Below are 21629 nucleotides of genomic sequence, written 5' to 3'. Positions count from 1 at the left end.
GTACAGAACCTGAATGTTGACTAATGGAGTTTGCAGAAGGGAATGTTTTGCCTTGTGCTCTCCTGCAAGTGAGTAGAGCCATCAAAATGGGAATATGAATCTCAGATTTCATTGAGACATGGTACACATCCTGAAATCCTTAGTCATCTAATGTTGAACCATTTGCTCATATGTCACAGCTGACATGTCTACCTTGTCAAACATGCACAATGCACACTCCTTGCAGGAGTCATGTTACACCGTTCCCAGTGATTGATAACTTTTTTAGTAGCTTGGCATATCCAATGTCAGTAGGCACATATGAGTGCCCACCTGGAAATACCAAGGCAGTACGCATAGCTGGTCTGAAAGGCATGTAGCCCACTATGCACAGTGTCATGTAGCAGAATCATATAGGTTTGAATACTGAAAACAAATAAAGTTTCATAGATGTAATTAATGGTATACAAACGGCCAAGTCAGAAAACTTCAGCTTCATAATGCCTCAGGCAGAATACCATTCCAATGGTACATCGCGGCACAATGACTGTATGGATTCTAGCAACTGAACCCAGTTCCAACATGAGTACAGTCAGCACTGTTGAACAATCTTGGCTACACTGAACAAGTCCACCTTTATATGGACAAAGTCTGACTGCCCCTTTCTTTGATTACACAGTATGCACACTTTTTACTGCTGATATTGCTCATGTCTAAAGTACCATGTGGTTAACAAAATTCTATTTGGTGCATATTTGACATCTCAGAATTAGACAGTGATGCCAACAAAACATTGTTTACCAAGACATCATGTTTGAGTATTCAAGACCATAAGCACACATGTCAACAGTTGTGACTGTGTACTTCACATCATACCTCAAAAATCCTGCCACGGTGTGATCAGTGACAACCTGTGTTTGACACTGAATTGCTTGTGATTTCACCATCACAAAACTTCTACATATGGACTCACTCTTCTGAATGTTGTTTGTTGTTTTTTACAAGGCATCATGGGAAGGTCATTGTGACATGTTACCCGAGTTACCCTAGCTGTGACTGTCCCATGGGATACATGTGATCACAATTAGCAGCAAGTCTGTAAAAAAACTTTTGCACACAGACCCACCCAAACCAATCTATGTCTCTACATTGACAAATCATTTTGACAAAACGTTTAGCATGTGATTTTCACAATTGAAATCTCCTATCACAGTATAGTTCAATGATTTATTCAGACCACTCTGAGAACAGGATCACACGTCAGTATATGTGCAGACCCTTGTAAAGCTATGGGATTTATGCTGAAACTCATAAACACTTCTTGTGAAAATTAGAAAGCACACATGTGGATGTCAACACTGTTACAATCCCTGAACATAACTCACCCACATGTCCCTGATGAATGGGGCATTACCTGTCATCTATTGCTCCATATACTTTTTGTATCTAGTGAGAATGATTGCACATTTGTCAGACTTCCAACCTGTAAAAGTGCCATCAATCTCAGATCTCAAAACCACCCAGAATAAAGATATAAGAGCAACATGTAACTGACTCATCTCCTCCTTGCTGCTGTCGGGACTTCAAAGGCCCATCCAGGTCAGGGAAGACCACCGCTATGATGCGGAGCAAGTGTGGGGTCAATGTGGGGTCAATGTTCGCCAGCTGCCTAGCTGGACCTCAGCAATCCTCTTGGCCCAGCCACTACGGTCCTGCCACCTCTTGCGGCAATGATGGACACGATGGTATGCGACCCCCACGTCATGCACCTTCTTGGGAATGGTCAGCCACATTCTTGCCTTCTCATGGGAGTTGACCTGTGAGGATGACATGGTGATAGTCCCTTAGTTCACATGCATTCTGTGTCTCAATCATACACTACTCTGTATAGCTCATGTTCATGTTTTCACAAATAACTAAGGGTATTGCATGTGGCATCATGTGCATCAGTCCGGTGTACAACCTAATCTCTGTTCCATTTGGGACAGTGATGACATGTTTCCCCAGTACACACACTCTACAGCAGTGTGCCTGTCCAAATCAGTTCCCTACACCCAGTGAAACTTGCCAAAAACAAAAAGGAATGACTACGATAGAGATTCCTACTGCCAGTAATACACAGTTATCACACATGTCCAAGGGCAATGCACTGTTATTCTCGCTCACCTTCTCCTCTGGTTTGCCATACGTCTGGCTGTGTAGTGGCAGGAGTGTGTCTAGCAGGGCCCGGTTCTCTCTTCACTGAAATTTGGGGCCCTGGGATGTATCCTTGCTATTGTGGCTACCACAGGATGTTGTCACAGCAGCAGAGAGATGGGGAGGTGCAGGAATAAAGCTGGTAGTGCAGGCAAGTGAAGTCTCTAGGGAACAGACATACTTATATCTAAACAGCAGATGCGTTCTCAAATCCATCCATCAAAAGTAATAGGTTCACGTCGGTAGCATTGTATGAATCGGTCCAATGCATAACTTTGCTAGCAAACAACATGACTACCGCTAAACTCAAACACTCTTCATGTGATCTCTGTTGACATGGATACATTGGTGATGGGAGGTAACAGAGTCGTTTTCCATGCACTGAAGACATGAGTCCAAACACACATCACTCACTATAGCAACAAACAGCCAATGACTGTGACCGAATCGTTTTGTATGCGGATAACTTGTCCTTTGAATAATCGGTTGTCAGAGAACACATGTCTCTTAGTGCAGTACATGTGTGTATGCACTTTATATATGAAAAAATGAGCTTTACATGAATAAGACACACTCCCATGAGGAGCTCACCTTAAGGGGCACATGACACAGTGTATCATTTGCATATAAAGCAAGTCAGGATTTGAAATCCTTTTATCTGCATTGTATTGGTCACAGTGCACATTTTTTTAAGGGTGGATGTACATATATAATCTTTCCTTCTCACTGCATTTGTGTACTGTATGACCAATTGCACAATTTGTGAAATTTCAGACTGTAGTTGTCTGTTGTGTAAGTAATGGCTAAGGATTTTACCAATGGATGAGTGGACAGTGAATTTATTATGCTTCTTCATCTTGTTAGTGCAATGTGATTTACTAGCCTATCTGTGGGGCCCCAGATTGCAGTGTATGGTATTGTTACATATTCCAAAATCCACTACATTGAAAATAGTCTGTGTATGTGATTTTATGTGTAATATAGACATAACTGAATGACAGTGTCCAACCTGTGACTGTGTTGGGCATGACTGAGTATGTGAGATGATGTGTATATCAGGTGTTACACATCTCTTGCATTACATGTTCCTATTGTGTCTACCTATTGCACATGTAATGGTTTTTTGAAACCTTAACGTACCATATTTTAACTGTGGATCTTTGGAATATGTGCTTTTTGCAGACATTCCTGATGTCAGACACTATTGACTTTTACATTACACCACTGTATTTGCTGTGTCACCATACTTTAGGAGGAGCCAGCCCATCATGGCCGCTCAGAGCACATGCTCCATGTTGAGCCTGCGCCCCGAGTTCCAGAGCGTGCATCCCGCTGCGCTGTTTTCACGCATAGAATAGTGTTTGTGCGACCAGAATGCGGGCTGATCACCATTCTCCGATCCCACATCTCAGAGAGGTGAGCCTCGATGTTTCCCTAACGAGGAGGCTAAGTTGGCGCCTGCCAAGCAGAAAGATTTTCCCCAGTGCCATGGGAGCTGCATCGTGAGGCTGCCAGCTTCCGTTTTTGCCCAGTGAGTAATTCCCCCTCCCCGGGTCCACCTCTTGAGCAGGAGGCTGCTCACTGCGATGATGAGCAGCTGGACGAGCGGGTCTCCTAGAGGGAACACCAAGTACAACAGCGGTGAGAACTCCCTCGGTGCAGGTGAGAAGGGACGCGCTACCACCTCATTGAAGTCTGGGCATTGGTAATCAATTTGCGATGATGCCGCCAGTTAATTGAAAGAAGTGATTGTGTCCTTTTTAAGAATCTAATGGGACACTGGCCATTCCTGCCCTGTAAAGTACTGTCGTACTCGGCACACTCACGGTGTGGAAAAGGGTCCCAGGATGCCTGACCCCAAAATGGCCGCCAGTTGTGACTTTTTTTCCCCCTTGCTGAAGTTTTACTTACACATCCCTCCCAGATCTGTGCCTGACCTTAAGAGGACATCTGGAATCATTTCGGACCATGGCTCCCGCACCCCCGCACTATTCTGACAATCCCTGAATACACTAGATCTCTATCCTGACAGCAGAGTCCAAGCATTATGTCCGACGCCGGGTGGAGCTGCTCTGTTCAGATAATGAGGAGATCGGCCTTGGTTCATCCCCTGACCATCACCTGCCCAGCCGGACCTTGGGCACAGTTTCTCCCCTTCTCCCTGTCTTGCACACTCCCCTCATCGTATTTCTACCATTCTGCTTCTCACTTGTCTCCTTTCTATCCATCTTTCTGACTGATGCCCGTTGGAGCTTCCTTGAGAGCTATAGGGGAGACTGGATTTGGATTACCTCTCGGCCGTCACCCACCCATTCGGTCTTTGGGCTGACTTTCCCTTTGTCTCTTATTCCGTCCTCCCCCTCGTGCCCTCCCTTTTCACTCCCCCTCTCCCCCTTCCCTCTCTGCTTGTCTCTCCTTCTCTCCCTTTAATGTGTCTCTTATATTTGATGTAACGTGTAATTGTTATCATTGTTGACCTTATGTAAAGCGCTCTGATACCTACGGGTCTAGCCAGCGCTATAAAAAACTGTTTAAATAAATAAATAAAATAAACATGTCTGTGTATGGTACTGGTGCTGGGATATGTATCTAAGGGGATTTTTAAAACATAAAATCACATTTTTTAAGGATCTTTAGGTTCAGCTGTGTTCACATTTGATGTTCTGTTTGTCTCTAGGCATGTTGCTTGATACAATGTGGCTTGACACCAACAGTGTTTATACTCTACACATAAGTATTGCAGACGACCTGCAGTCCAGAGGCCCTTTCCAGACCTGGCAACCATGGAAGAATGTGATACCATCAGGAAGTACCTCTCACAAGGTGAATCATTGAAGACTTGACTACGCAGTTGTCACCTCATCTACAGCCTGGTCGGCCATATCGAGGATCCTGGACTGGGACATGATGACAGTGGGGATGATGATGGTGGAATGGATTTTAGGCGACAGCTTACCAACAACTTCTTCACACAAGTATAGGTATGCAATGAAAGTAGGACACTAGCCCCAAGTGTTTGTTGTTGTGTTGCTGGTGCGCAATGTGTATGTATGTTTGTGAGTGTATAAAAATTGACATGATGTTAGTTGTATAAGTGTTTGTGAGATAGAAAAGTTGAGATATACAGTTTTACTGTGAATTATAGGTAGTGTCCACACTGACATTCTTGTGCTTCAGCTGACATTGTTGTCAACATTGAAGAGGCTTAGTCCTGTGTGCCTAACTCTGTTCCATGTTTCTCCTTACCAGGGTACTGTTCCGTGTCAACCATGCAATTTGTGACCTCACCAGACACCTGGGGGCAGATTTACAAGCCCCTTGCGCCTCTTTTACGCCGCCGTTGCGTCACTTTTGTGACGCATCGGCGGCGCAAAAGATGCGCCATGGTGCGGGGTATTTACAACGTGATGCATCTGGGAAATGCGTCACGTTGTAAAGCCCTGCACCATAAAGAGGCGTTCCGGCACAGGGGGGGGGGGGCGTTCCTGCACAGGAACGCCTCCCAAAAGTGGCTGAGTGAAATCTACAAGATTTTACTCAGTCACTTTTAGGCGAATGCTGCGTCAAAACCCTGCGCCTGCTTGAAGCAGGCGTAAGGCTTGACGCAGCATTGGACAGATAGGGCACCCCCGAGTCTTGCTGGAGCTGCGTCCAGCAATGCGCCGCTTTTACGGCACAGATGCGTCACGCATCTGTGCCATTTTTTCCCCATGGAGCGCCGCATTGTAAATGCGGCGCACCATGGGTGGCAGAGCTGGGGCGCACAATAACTGGCGCATCCCTGGGGATGCGCCAGTTATTGTCAATCTGCCCCCTAATGCTTTAACCTACTCCAACATTAGACTTGTTTGTAAATCCATGGCACACAATTCCTTTTTGACAGATGGATAATTGTCTTCACTTTACAGCATCTTCTTACTGTGTGATGTCCATTGAAATTGGGTTAATGTGCCAGGTCGTGTCAGGGAAATAAACCTATGCTACTCAATGATTCGTGCCTTGTCTGTTTTCACACATCCAAAGGTTATTTTAAAATTAAACTTGCTCCATGATGCACCGTTATGCTAAAACTAAAAAAAGTGTTTGAAAACGGTGCTATTATTTTTAGCAATATACTTGTATTGCATTTGTAACATGTCCTACAGGTTGGGACATGACCTGGTTGTACCCATCTATCATGCTGTGACAATGTAAATATAGCAAACACAAGGAGATGATGGATGGAGCACTGAATTTTTCAGTCACTCACTCCCAGTCACAGATCTGGGTTGAATCCATCATCACCTGTGCTCCAAATATCATGCAACAGTGTCAGCCATCTTGCTAGTCCATGTCCCCTCACTGTGAGTGTGGCTTAGGACAAGTGGAGTTAGCTAGTCTGGATGGGAGGAGTAGTCTTTAGGTGTGTGGAGTGTGGCTCCTGATGGGAGATGGAGTCAGGGCAAACACTAGTCCTCCCAAACAGCACACACAAACCACCAAGAACAATGCATACATGATGGTGAGTGGAAAACTACTGACAAAAAGGCTGACATTGGGGACTTCTGTCTGGACAATTACGCCCTGCTTGTGGACAAATAGGCACCAGTCATCAGTGTCAGACAACTTTTATTTATTTATTTATTTAGAAGTTTGTAGAGCGCGCAGCTACCTCCGATGGAGGTGTCCCGGCGCTGAAGACAAAATCTAGTGAGGTTCTGTGAAGCTTAGGGGGATACTGAGTGGGCTAGATCAAGGAGAAGAGCCAGGTCTTAAGTTTCTTTCGGAACAGAGGCTCAGAAGTCAGGAATCTCAGTTCCATTGGTAGATATTTCCACAGTCTGGAGGTGGCAACTGCAAAGGCCCTTCCTCCCGTTCGCGCTAGATGAAAACGAGGGCAGATCATTAGGCGAAGATGGTTAGATCTGAGATTTCGGGATGCTTGTGAGATCTTCAGTCTGTGTCTCAGGTAGGCGGGGCCTCGACCATTGAGAGCTCTAAAAGCAAGGGTCAGGGATTTGACCTGAATACGTAGTCTCACTGGGAGCCAGTGGAGCTTGATCAGATGAGGTGAGATGGAATGACGGTAGGGAACATTACAGATCAACCTGGCCGCTGAATTCTGTACAGTCTGCAATCAATTTATGAGATACGCCGGGGCACCAACGTACAGACTGTTTGCGTAGTCCAAATGGGAAGTTATGAGGGCGTGGACTACTGTCTTGCGTGAGTCTAAGGGTAGGAAAGGAATGATTTTTTTAATCATACGGAGCTTTCCAAAACAGGACACTGTGACTTTGTTAATTTGGGTTTTGCAGGGGAGGGCAGTGTCAAATTCGAAGCCCAGATTGCGGGCAGCTTGGACAGGTACAGGGGGAGGATCTAATTCAGCCGGCCACCAGAGGCTAGTAGAGATGGGGGATTTCTGATTAAGAAATAAGACTTCCGTCTTATCTATATTCAGTTTTAAATTGTTTGAGGACATCCAGGTTGCGATATTTACCATGCAGTGGCGGAAGTTTTGCAAAGAGCTTTCAGAGTGATGTTTGAAGGAAAACACCAGCTGAACAATACAACTTGCAAGTACATTCACACTCACTGTCAGGGAAGCTGAGATACAGGTAGCCTTTTGCTGATGGGTGGGAAGGTGTAGGTAGACCAAGGTCTTGTGTGACTTGTAGCCATTGAAAATACTCATCCTCACACACAGCCATGAAAACTCCCCTGTGCATATGCTTACATGACAGAAAGGAGAAGTGTACTGGCAAGGTGGCTGACACTGCTGCATAGTATTGATCTTGAAACCAACTTCCATCAAGGCCCTGTGCACAAAACATCATGCAACTGTGTCAGCCATCGTGTTAGTACACTTACATTCACTGTCAGGTAGCCATTGCCACAGATAAACTGGTTGTGCTGGTTGGGAGGAGGAGTGTCTGCCATGACTACATTTACCATCATGCTCTGGGCTCCACACACCTTCCTACATAGCCAAAATAGCTTTTATGGGACTCTTCTTACCTGACAATGAGTGGCAATGTGCTGCCAAGATGTCTGACACTGCTGCATGGTTTCTGGAGCAGAAAGCCTTGATGGGGTTTGAAGTCAAGTCAAACAGGTACCAGTGTCAGGTATACAGCTGGGACAGTTTATATCACAGTGAGATAAGCATAGTACATGCGGGCTGTTTGATGTGGGTGGAAATTGCATGTCAACCATGCAGTTGGTAGCCTCGTGCTCCAGACAGCATGCAGCAGTGTCAGTCATCTTGCTGGTACTTTCCACTGACTGAGAGGCTTGCATAGTTCCAATATGCCTGTGTGGGTTGTGTGTGGGAGAAGTGTTTGCAGTGACTACAAGTCCCATGGTGCCTGTGGCCAGACCACCTTCCCAATTTTGGAAAAGGTGATGGACAGAGTTTCTGAATGATGCAGATTACTCCTACCCAGTCAAGAGATCAGGGCTTGATCCATCACCGTTTTTTAGCTCACTGCACCATCCCAGCTCGGAACCTGGCTATATGCAAATTAGTCTGTTCCTGTCCCAGTGCATGATGGGAACAGGGCAAACCAAACTACCAAGCCAATTCTTATACTGGGAAGGAGACAAGCTTCCGGGGACCGGTTTCTGGCATTTCAGCCGTCATCGGCCCGGCTTGCTTGAATCCTGATGGTGCAATGAGCTAGGGACTCACGTCTGAGTATACCCTCCCACACTTAGTGTGGATAAAATCAATTTTGGAAAAGGTGATGGACAGAGTTTCTGAATGATGCAGATTACTCCTACCCAGTCAAGAGATCAGGGCTTGATCCATCACCGTTTTTTAGCTCACTGTACCATCCCAGCTCAGAACCTGGCTATATGCAAATTAGTCTGTTCCTGTCCCAGTGCATGATGGGAACAGGGAAAACCAAACTACCAAGCCAATTCTTATACTGGGAAGGAGACAAGCTTCCGGGGACCGGTTTCTGGCATTTCAGCCGTCATCGGCCCGGCTTGCTTGAATCCTGATGGTGCAATGAGCTAGGGACTCACGTCTGAGTATACCCTCCCACACTTAGTGTGGATAAAATCAATTTTGGAAAAGGTGATGGACAGAGTTTCTGAATGATGCAGATTACTCCTACCCAGTCAAGAGATCAGGGCTTGATCCATCACTGTTTTTTAGCTCACTGCACCATCCCAGCTCAGAACCTGGCTATATGCAAATTAGTCTGTTCCTGCCCCAGTGCATGATGGGAACAGGGCAAACCAAACTACCAAGCCAATTGTTATACTGGGAAGGAGACAAGCTTCCGGGGACCGGTTTCTGGCATTTCAGCCGTCATCGGCCCGGCTTGCTTGAATCCTGATGGTGCAATGAGCTAGGGACTCACGTCTGAGTATACCCTCCCACACTTAGTGTGGATAAAATCAATTTTGGAAAAGGTGATGGACAGAGTTTCTGAATGATGCAGATTACTCCTACCAAGTCAAGAGATCAGGGCTTGATCCATCACCGTTTTTTAGCTCACTGCACCATCCCAGCTCAGAACCTGGCTATATGTAAATTAGTCTGTTCCTGTCCCAGTGCATGATGGGAACAGGGCAAACCAAACTACCAAGCCAATTCTTATACTGGGAAGGAGACAAGCTTCCGGGGACCGGTTTCTGGCATTTCAGCCGTCATCGGCCCGGCTTGCTTGAATCCTGATGGTGCAATGAGCTAGGGACTCACGTCTGAGTATACCCTCCCACACTTAGTGTGGATAAAATCAATTTTGGAAAAGGTGATGGACAGAGTTTCTGAATGATGCAGATTACTCCTACCCACTCAAGAGATCAGGGCTTGATCCATCACCGTTTTTTAGCTCACTGCACCATCCCAGCTCAGAACCTGGCTATATGCAAATTAGTCTGTTCCTGTTCCAGTGCATGATGGGAACAGGACAAACCAAACTACCAAGCCAATTCTTATACTGGGAAGGAGACAAGCTTCCGGGGACCGGTTTCTGGCATTTCAGCCGTCATCGGCCCGGCTTGCTTGAATCCTGATGGTGCAATGAGCTAGGGACTCACGTCTGAGTATACCCTCCCACACTTAGTGTGGATAAAATCAATTTTGGAAAAGGTGATGGACAGAGTTTCTGAATGATGCAGATTACTCCTACCCAGTCAAGAGATCAGGGCTTGATCCATCACCGTTTTTTAGCTCACTGCACCACCCCAGCTCAGAACCTGGCTATATGCAAATTAGTCTGTTCCTGTCCCAGTGCATGATGGGAACAGGGAAAACCAAACTACCAAGCCAATTCTTATACTGGGAAGGAGACAAGCTTCCGGGGACCGGTTTCTGGCATTTCAGCCGTCATCGGCCCGGCTTGCTTGAATCCTGATGGTGCAATGAGCTAGGGACTCACGTCTGAGTATACCCTCCCACACTTAGTGAGGATAAAATCAATTTTGGAAAAATTCCCAGCCATCCCAACAGCCTACCTGCGACTCAGCTTTCTTATGAGTGAGTGAAAAAGGCCAAGATGTCTGAGACTGGTACGTGTAGTTTGACTTGACTATACCTCCCCTTAGGCTATGTGCTACAGACAGCATGCTGCAGTATCAGCCATCTTGCTGGTACTTTCCGACTGACTGAGAGGCTTGCATAGTCCCAGCATGTCTGTGTGGGATGTGTGTGGGGAGGAGTGTGTGCAGGGACTACAAGTCTCTTGGCGCCTGTAGGCAAACCCTCCTTCCCAACAATCTTAAACAACCTACCTGTGACTGTGCTGTCCTGTGAGTGAGTGGAGAAGTACTGGGCCAAGACATCTGATGCTGGTGCAAGTTGTTTGGAGCAGAAGACCAATCTGTAAGTTTTTGAGAAGTATGTACATGGTTATAGTTTGTTACATTATGAATGTAATTTGAGGTACTTTTGTTGACAATCTAACATACACATCACATGTTCTTAGAATCTAGTACATGTTATATATTTGTACTGGCCTTTGTTTAACTGTATCCTTTACAGTGCTGTCTCTAGGGGTGTGATTAAACTTTATTTGAATGTGGAGTGTGTACTCACCAGACTATTGTGATCCCGGGATTCTGTAGGTGCCTTCCAGCGGAAGGATGTCACGCACCTTCTCCTCCCAGGAGGTGAAGTGGACAGGTTTTGCGGGAGGGCCACCGCCAGTCTGCTGGCTTTGGAAATGTCCCCTGGCCATCAGCTTCTTGACCCTCCTTTGCACATCATAGTACCTGGTCCTGACATCTTCCATTGATGCAGGGAAGGTGCTTGAGCATTCACCTTGTTAACTATCCTCTCCCAAATCCTATTTCTCTGAGCAGGAGCGGTCTGTTGTACTAGGTTCCCAAATAACTGTGGCACTATTCTGACAATCTCATCTACAAGCACTTCCAACTCCTTATCTGTAAAATGTGGATGCCTCCATTTGGACATGGTGAGGGTGAGTGTGAAGTTAAGGGTGAGTGTGGATGTGAGTGTGAATTAGTAAAAAGGTGTGTGATTATGTCTTTTAAATGAAATGAAATCTGTGCAGGGTATGTGGTGTGTGAGAATGTGAGGCATACAGCATGGTATGTCTGGTGGAAGCTCCATGGGAGTATTGGCAGTTGTGCCAAAGGATCATGGTCATGGTGTTGGACCTTTATACAGGTGGATTTGTGGGTGCGGTTATTTTTTTGGTGGGAGTTGCCAATGCTTTTTTGGGGTGTTTTTGACTCACCTCATTGACATTTAACACACGGACCGACGCGGTTCCACAACCGATTCTCCTGCAACATCATCTCACTGAGTGTTGATACGAGTCCAAATTGTTACCGGCATGCGAATATTTAACGTTTACAAGCGTATCGGTCGCATCGGTGCAGTTTACGGAGTCTTGGTTCGGAATGATAGTGTCCTATACGATTCGGTTGTGATGCATCGTACTCCATTGAACGGAGGGCTTGCGGTCGAGTCGTACGGAAAGCATTTCAAATTTGATTTGCGAGGGATAATCTCCTAGCGAGATCAGAATCAGCCCATTAGTGTGTTTAATAGACAGGATAACTGTACTTTCCTGATAACTTGCATTGGTGTAAAATACATTTGGAAAAAAACTAAACTATTAATGAGTCTAACAAAATAAATCAGGCATCTTATGCTTACTTTGGGAGTGTTGGAACGTGGGGATCCATGAAATATGGAGGTCATCTCCCTCGAATTGCCATCAATCAAGCACTACATTTACAGCTTTAGGCATGTCACTTACAAATCATTGATAACATGTGTTTAAGTATAATTAGTTTAACTGAAACCAACAGACCCTTCAACATTAAATGCATTAAAGTGCTTGGTGAGTGGCTCCCCAGGCTAGTTTTGATGGCTCTCCAGGGAGCCAAGGCACACAGTTTGGGAACCAATGTCCTAGATTCTTCTTATTTAGATTCTTTAAATAAGGGTCTGGATGAATCCTCTAAATGTCTGCCTTAATCTTGGCAGCCTGTATAGAGGAGATGATTTCCTTAAATAAACTTATAACAAAGCTCTTGATATTATCCCCTTCAATGCCTTCCGGGATATTGAGTACTCTAATATTATTATGTCTGGCATTGTTCTCCAGCGACTCTATTTTATCTAGCATACCATTCTCCACATTTTTTTTAGAGCTTAGATTTCAACTTGATTAACATCCACCTCTATGTTAAGAGCCTCTAAAGAGGGTTCCATTGTACAAATGTTGGCAGTTACAGAAAACATTCTTGCTGCTAGAGTCTCACAGGCCTCTTGGATTTTGGCTTAGTTTCTCTTGGATATGGCAAACTAACTTCTGATTTTTGTGGTTAAGGTGTCTAACATCTCTGCCATGCCCGGCTGCTTCTCACTACCTTTGTTTGTCCCAGGGTTGTCTGTTATAACTGAAGGATCACTGTCACAGGGCCCTGAGGGAGTGAGAGACCTTCCACCAGGCTGATATTTTTATTTCTTAGCGCGTACCTCTATGGCTGCTTCTCACTGTTCACTCCAATTAGTCTCTCCTCCCTTACTTGTGCCTCTTGCACCAGCATCTCTTTGGGCTGACTCTTCTTCCCATCAACTGCTAAAAATATGGGGGAGGCTTCGGACTCCTTACCCCCTCTTCGGTTTGCTTGTGCCGGGGTCATGTGCAGGAGCAGATCCAAATCACTGTCACTGCCCTGGGTGAACCAGCTACTTGATGTGTTCTCTGCTAGGGCTTTCGTGCTTCAGACTGCCACAGGGGAAACCAGCAGGAGCTAACCCAGCTCGGTGTGCCCCAGAAGGAGACCCACGAACTGTCTTATCTATCTCGGCGAATCCCAGCAGCTGCCTGCAGCCACCCCCCTGCCGAGAAATACGACAGTGTGCAGTGCACCCCAGCCTGCATCAACTAGCAGACAAACACGGGGATGCAGGACACTGCTGCCATATGGACCTGTACTGCCGCAGGTACCCGGGAAGGCGGAAGCAGAGGAGAAGTACCGTGGAGGGTGAGAAGCAGACATGGAGAGCATCTGAGAGGCGCCAGAGTCAGATCACCATGCGCAACACCAGAGGAAGACTATGGAGCTCGTGACTGGTGAGTCTAGCCAGTTGACATGTTCCCCCAATACTTTTCTTTCTTTTCCCACTCCAAATATAAGCCAAAAAAAAGCTTTTGCTACTTTTGCTTATGTTTGGAGTTGGCATATTAAATCTGACACCTCCAAAATCGAACACCTTCTTCACTATTGCTCAGATTGGGATGGGAATAGTAAATCTGATCCCTCCTAGTCCAACACTTTCCTTCCTTTTGCTTACGTTGAAGTGGGAATAGTAAATCTAACACCTCAAAAGTTTGACTCTTTACCCTACTGTTAATCAGGTTGAAGGTGATGTACTGAATTTGAACCCATCAGAAGTAATTTTCTCTGTTGTAATGGTTGTTTTTAAAATGTTTAAATATATGTTTGCTTTAATTTTAAAAGTTAGTTTAATAGAACTAAAGGTCTATTTTATGTAGCAATATTGTTTTTCTTATTATATCGTTAACGTATTTTTATAATATTTTACTATCTATTGTTTATTATTATTATTATTATTAGTAGTAGTAGAAGTAGTAGTAGTATTGTATTATTTATGTTTAAATAATCAATCTAATTATTTAAATGTTCCGTTATTTTTTTTTACGATTAACCTAAATAATTTGTTTTTATTTTCTGTTTGTAAACTTTTTTTTTATAATACAGGTATTTTTTCATTTATAATCACATTTTCGAAGTTTATATTTGTTGAAACGTTAATATGGTCTATAAAGTTAAAATTCAATAAGCGCAACTATTTTCTGCCGATATTTTTATGTATTTTTGTCACCGATATTTTTGTTGGCAATAGTTCATTAGAAAACCGCAATGTGTCTTTTGAGTGAGATCAGTAATAATAATAAGCAATTGACAGACTTTTCATGTGTTCATAGGACACATATGCAACTCATCAGTGTCATAGCGTGCTAATTATAGGCCTCTTCCTGGCATGTGCCCCACCCATATCAGAATTGTCATGGGTGTTTTCTTTCATTGGCAGTGTAGCACATATCTGTGTATTTATAATGCTTGCTAGGGTACATTATTAAGAAAGTTCCTATTCGCTACAAGTCCCTGCGTGCATTGTGTTTAAGTGGACATGTGTGTTGCTACATGGGTGTCATTTCCCAGTGCAAACGCCTTGTGTTCATTTTGACTCCCCTGTGTTATGGATCAATTTTCCAATAAAGTAAGTTACAATCTAAAGGAAATGGGCAGTGGCAAATTATTTCCGATACAGAGTTTGGTCCAGAGAGTGCAGATGATCTATGAATGTGTGAAAGTTAACTCCTTGGACTGCCTGTGGTGTCAGTAAACCCCTAATGAGATGCTCCATTGGTGTTGAAGGTGGATCAGTGCTGAGTCTAGCTCCTGTCCAAGATACCAGCTCCAGCTGCATAGCAGCAAATGAGTAGCCAGAAGAATAAAATAGCCCCCACTTTGAACCATATCCCGAATGGTGTTGAGCGAACTAAGCAAATCCAGCATTGGCTCAGCTATGTCCCTGTAAAAATTCTAAAAAATAATGTGGCTAAATGGTTCAGCTCACACCTTAATTGTCAATGAATGTGATCATCATTCTGATATTCTCTCCATTCAAAATTCCTTACTTATCTACATTCATCCATTAGTACATTAATCTGTCTCTCTAACATTCACCGCTCTATCTATCTCTCGTTCCATCCTTCTATACATCTTCACCTTCCATAAAGTCATCTCCCCATCTACCTGTCCTTCTCACCATACATTCATCCATTACTACATAATCCTTTCTTCTCTCCTTCGTTCATTCCTCTATCCTCCCCATGTTTCGTTCCATCCATCCATAGATCCTCCCTTCCATCCTTCAATAAATATTTCTCTCCATAAAAGTGCCCTTCTTTTCTGTCACTCTACACAGTCTTCCATTTTCCCTTCCCTTTCAAGCTGCCTTGTTTCAATTGTTTCCCCGTGACCCAGCTATGTCATATTATTTTCTTGGCAATATAAAAGGGTTTCAGCACCAAATACAATATTGTTGTTATTTCATATCACAGTCCACAAAGAAAATTTCGTTTTGCACATAAGGAAAAAATGTCCAAGTCCAGAGTGTATTTTTCTTTTTGCAGTTTTCACTTTATTTTTCATAAGCAGATTCTCTCTTCCCATTTCCATTCATCATAGCCAACGCGTTTCGTCTCCTGCGAGACTTCTTCAAGGCTTTCAATGTATGGCATACAGTATATTTTCCAAACGAATGAAGTGTTTCAAAACCAGTGTATTACAATGTTCAAATAATCTAAAAACGGCCTAATAACCGCACGCAACCTGGTCAGTGTCGATTTCAGGATGCAAAAAGAAAAATGCCCTCTGGATTCGGACATTTTTTCCTTATGTGCAAAACAAAATTTTGCTTGTGGCCTGTGATATGAAATAACAATAATATTGTATTTGATGCAGAAACCCTTTTGTATTGCAAAGTGCGTAGGACTGGTTCCTATATTGTGAGGAGTGTAGAGGGGAGTACTCTCTGTTTTTGCGCACCATTAGTCACTTAGGGACACTATTCACGTGTTGGGTGCGGTTTTTTAGCCTCTGCCCTCAGTTTGCTGTTCACATATTATTTTCTTGCAATGGTATTTATGTTTGGAGAGCAGTCTCCAATCAAAGGCAAATTAACATTAAACAGCATTTAGAAGGTGTTATGCTACACTACCCAGTGGCACCCACCCAACCTAAAGCAGCTAGAGTTGGGATTTTATAACTCTCCCGCACATCAGCTTCTCCTTTGCACTTGCACATACATCACACTACCTGTAACCCAAGCACTCTGGCCACTCAGCCAGAAACTCCAAACCTGCACTCTTTGAGAAAAGCATGGAAGCAATACCTTGCTGGAGTTCTAATGGCCGACGTTTCATTACATTTAAAGAAGTGCATGGCCCACTAGCAGGCAGGGCAAAGGAATCACATTATTTTTCACAATTTAATTCAAATTCGGAAATAATCCATCATAAATAATCTGGAAATGTTGGAAGTCAGTTTCTTTGAGCAGTTCTGTCTTTGGTGTACCCACATTGGCGGATACTTTGCTTAATCTGTTACCCTTCTTAGTACTTGGTACCCAGCCACAGTGATGCACTTACCTAATTGAGTGCTGATGCCAGACCACTGGAGGCAAGTTACTGAGACCTCTTCCTTAAGGATGATAATCACTTTCGCTAATTTTTCTGCAAGTACAATATTAAAATGCAACCTTGTGATTTGAGAAACCTCTGAAATTCGCATCCTCCACCAAGGGAGGTGTTGGACGTTTTATATTTTCTGACGTCTTTATTCTAAACATAATGAAAGAAAGAGCAAAGGCAGAAATGGAAACTAAATTATTACTCTGGAAAACCGGTGGAGCAGATGGTCATTATCTGCCATTAAGTAATGTGTGAATGAAAGCTACACTCAGGCCCTCTCTTTGGAATATGTAATTAAGGTTCGTTTGCTTTATTGATACTTTTTGGAAGCTCACACATGATGCCATATAAGTGGTACTGTCACGGGGAGAACATAATTTGCACAAGATCAAACTAGAGAGCTGAGAGGGCCACATTCAAGTCCTGTAAATGTGCTCCTAAAGCACATTTTGGTGCGAAGACTGCGAGACTGGACACAATCTCACTTGTGAATTGGGTTCCAGGCCATTTTGCTTATCACACACTATCTAGCCTATTCTAGTCTCATTGTAGGTTCTGCCAATATTGACAAAAAAATCGGAGCAGAAGACAAGATCAAATGTCATTGCCCAAGAGCACACAATTTGATCATACGGGGTGGGCCGGAGACAAACGTTTTATGTCCTATGCATCCAACTTCTATGGTGTCCAGCTATCACCCACTAGACAACAGCTGGGGGTTCTTCAGAAAATGCTGCACAGGGAAAGTCCACTCCAGGGAAATGCCCCTATGTTGGACGTATTGTCTTTTGTTTTTATCCAGAGTTTATTACCAGCCGATGTTGGTAAGGTGGTAAAGCCAGGACCACATATAGTGATGGGGTGGTGACTGTGCCACCGCACCTTAGTAAGTAGCCCAACTTGCTGGGGTCCAGACCGAATTTAGCCTGTTTTTAAGCGCTTCCAATATGTGTTGATATGGGTATAATGGTACTTTATTGTGAGGCCGAACAATGAATGGGTATTATATAGGCAAAGCATGACTAGAATTGAATTCTAAACACGCACACAATGTAGATATAAGGTATTTTTGACAGGAAACTTCGGAGGGGTAAGTTAAGGAAGGGAAGGCACTTTTATCATGGTACTGTGGTGTTAAAACATGGCCGGAAGACTTAGTAAAAGCTTAATGGTTTTAAAATACGGGGCCTATGTACAAAGCAATTTTTTGCGGTTGCAAAGCCTGTGATTTGTAAATATTACTGAGTTTGTGACAACAAAATGGCTATCAGTTATATGTTAACCCCATTTTTCGATTCAGTAACAGGTTACCGAATTGCAAAATGGGTTTAGATACACATCATGAATCACTATTTGGAAGTGGCATGTTTAGAGTGTCCGTTTCAAAAAGTAATTAGTTAAGGAATGTATCAATATGTTGTAACCATCAACCTGTCACAAAACATTGAACAGTTACCACTTCCTGAGTTGGAGTGGTAACCCATTTACAAAAGGTAGGGGTGCTCTAAGGACACCTTGCCATTTGTGAACATGTAAAGAAAAAAAGGTTTCTTTGGGAGGAGGCATTTGTCTTTGGAGCTATTACCAATTCTCTAACAAACATTTGAAGAATAACAAACTTTGATTTTAAATGCAGTTCCATTTCCTTTAAGAAAAACTATCTGCATTTAAAACAGGTTTCTTTATTAAAATGAGATCACAGTCATGGTGGTCTCCGATCTCAGCAGGCCACCATGCCTGTGATGGCATCCAATTCTAGTTAGCCCCCATTTACGGCCTACCTAAAGAATATGATATGGTAGGTCAGATTCCAACCCAGAACGATTTAAATTTTATGAACCGACCAATTAGTAGATAGGTTGGTGCTTAAACTTCTTCCCAATTCGCAAAAAGTCAGTGCTCAATTTCTGACAACTTTTCATGAATGGAGATTTTGTATACCAGGCCCATAGTTCCGTATTTTTGTTAGGGTTTTTTGAGCTGATTTACTGATATCCTTACCCTAGGAGTTAGTTCTTGCAAAGCTGCTTAATGCCAAAGAGGCATGATGTCAAATGCCAATTGATGTCATTTCCTGTGATGTCACTTCACGAGATGTTAGGTTATATGCAAATGAAAGGGGCCTTACACTTTCTCCTTTCTGGCCAGGGCTCCAAAAATACTTGCACTGACCATGGACATGGTGCACTTTCTATTCTGTGTGATTGAGCCTCTGAAACCCCACTTCCAAAACGATGCCTCTTGGATAGGCTCCAATTATTGAAATACAGCTGGCCCTGTGTGTGATGTCATCTATGCTTCCTAACTCACTAGTTTCCCTTTTTTGTGGCTAAGAGTCACTGACTGCAAACACTGTTTTATAATGTAATTTTTTAAGAAGAATGGACCAACAAGGGTTTGCTGTCATACTTATGGATTTTTATTTTACAAATTCATAAAGCACGAACTCGACCCGAAGGTTTTGGAGTGCTTTACATGAGCACCAGTTGTGTTACGCGAGGACACATACATTTTTGGGGAGGCACTGGGAGATTACGTGATTTGCCCAGAATAACAGGATGTTGAGCGAATGCTGAGGCTCGAACCAGTTTCCCCAGCTCCAAAGGCTGCAGCTCTAGCCCTACAGATACATCCCATCCTCTCCCCTATGCGAGTTTCACACGTTGGCATATTTGGAAGTTACTTTTTGCTTTTGTTCATCTGCCCCATGAGTAATGTAAATTAATGCTGGCTCCACCTCATCCTCCCAAACGGATGCTTGATGGTTTGTATCCTTTTTATTCCAAATCCAAGACACGCTTTACTACTCTATTCCAGGGTTTAGTGAGCTACCTGTGACATATGTGAACACTGATCTCCATGACTGGGCTAGAAAATAGTTGCAACCAGCAAACACCCACTGAAAGTGAACCATTTCCACCTCTTTCCTTCATCCCACCTAATCATGAAACCTGCTGTGCAGTTGCTATTAGTTGCACATGGGACCGTACTGTTAAAAATGAGAGATGCACTCGGATCATTAAACATGTTTGATACTGCATCTCCACGGTGGTAATTAAAGCAGAGCTTGATACAAATACAATTCAGCACCATGTTATAAAAAACAGAGTTCTGGTGGTGATAATGTGTGAAAAAATGTTTGTACGTATTTATTGTGTTGCATAGTGTTATGGTGGTGATGTGTTCTTTTTTACATACCAATGTGTTTAGGTGCTTCATTATTGTATTCTGATGTCAGGGTGTTTTACTGTTGTTGTATTGCCTTGTGTTTTTCTTGTTTTGGCAGTTTTGTTGTGTTGTGCCCTGTATGTATTAGTTGTTTTGTTAGGTTGCTTTGTGTTGTGTTATTGTGTTACGTTGTTTACTTTAGCAACATCATCAAATTCTGCTACATTTGCATCCCAAAGCAGCATATTCCTTTAAAATTCCAGTAACAAACAACCATTTACCACTGCATAAGATTGTAAAACACTGCTGCTCCAGTGGCTCAGTTGTTTCCTGCATCATTCATCCGAAAACAGTATCAGAGACATGCCTTAAATCTGAACTTCCAAAGTTCACATAAAGTGATATGGCTATTGGTGTTTTACTCCTATTAGTAATATTACCTGTTCTTTAATCATTTCCTGAAATGTTTGTATGCTGTGTTTGAATTGTATGTACAGTAAGCAAGAAATTGTTCCTGTCCCACCTCCTGCTGAGTTACATCTGTAGGAGAGTAGGGTCTGCTATCCTATGGTCACCCCAAATTTTTGCTTTTTGCTTCACTGGTTTATGACTTAATGTGGCTGTGGGCCTGCTAATCAGACCCACAGCCTGCTGTTCTCTCTCTAAATTACTGCCAATGCACTCCAGGTGCATTACGAATTGGAACTTGTTCAACTTATTGGCCCCTGTAACAGTGTACCCTAGGTACCCGGGGCATAGGTGTTTCCAAGGCCTAGCAGGGGCTGCAGCATGTATTGTGCCACCCCTGGCCTGGCCTCCATATTTGACACAACTGGCTGATCACTCAGCTGGGGTAAGTTGGTGTAATCACCTCTTACTTAGGTATAGTATCCCTATGCCTGACCTTAAACTGGACACATATGTTCCTATCAGCCACTCCTATGGAAGGCCTCATCAAATCCTGGTGGCAGAGTGCTTGGAAATATGTGAGATGGTGCTCTAGCATGAGCTGAGCCTGTCTGCAGCTGTCGGGAACCACTCCCTTGAGGTTCCGTGACGATTTGAACCCGTGTTTTCAATATTGTCGGAAATACATAATATTGGTATCAGCGAACCGCAAATGATCCATTTAGCATATCCTGGTGTTTTCGCTACGCTACGAGCAAGAGTACTCCTGTAACAAACACATTTCTGATCTACCCATGGCATCCATCTTAGATCATGGCAGCCATTTTGTGTTTCTTGCCCTCACATACGCAATAACCTCTGATCACTTCATTTCGATTAAGGACACGTAGCCTTAGCCGGTGATTCACCTCTTTAGTGACACGTGCACCTTGGAACAGAACACGCTGTAGCTGCATGACTCGACAAAGGCTGCCTCCTCTGCCCGAGGCCAGTCCTGCTATACTGGTTCTTGTGGTCGTTGGCCTGATCACGATTAGGCGGCCGAAGCCGGTAGCCTTGCCCATTTACAACCCACAAACATCCCTTATCCTGCTTTTCTATCTTCTGCACCTGGCTCTGCTCCTTTCCTTCTGGGCCTTTATTAGGGGGAGGTAACGAAATTTACGATGAGGCGGT

This window comes from Lissotriton vulgaris, chromosome 5 (assembly GCF_964263255.1).
Source record: "Lissotriton vulgaris chromosome 5, aLisVul1.2, whole genome shotgun sequence".
Classification (NCBI taxonomy): Eukaryota; Metazoa; Chordata; class Amphibia; order Caudata; family Salamandridae; genus Lissotriton; species Lissotriton vulgaris.
This window is presented reverse-complemented; position numbering follows the sequence as displayed.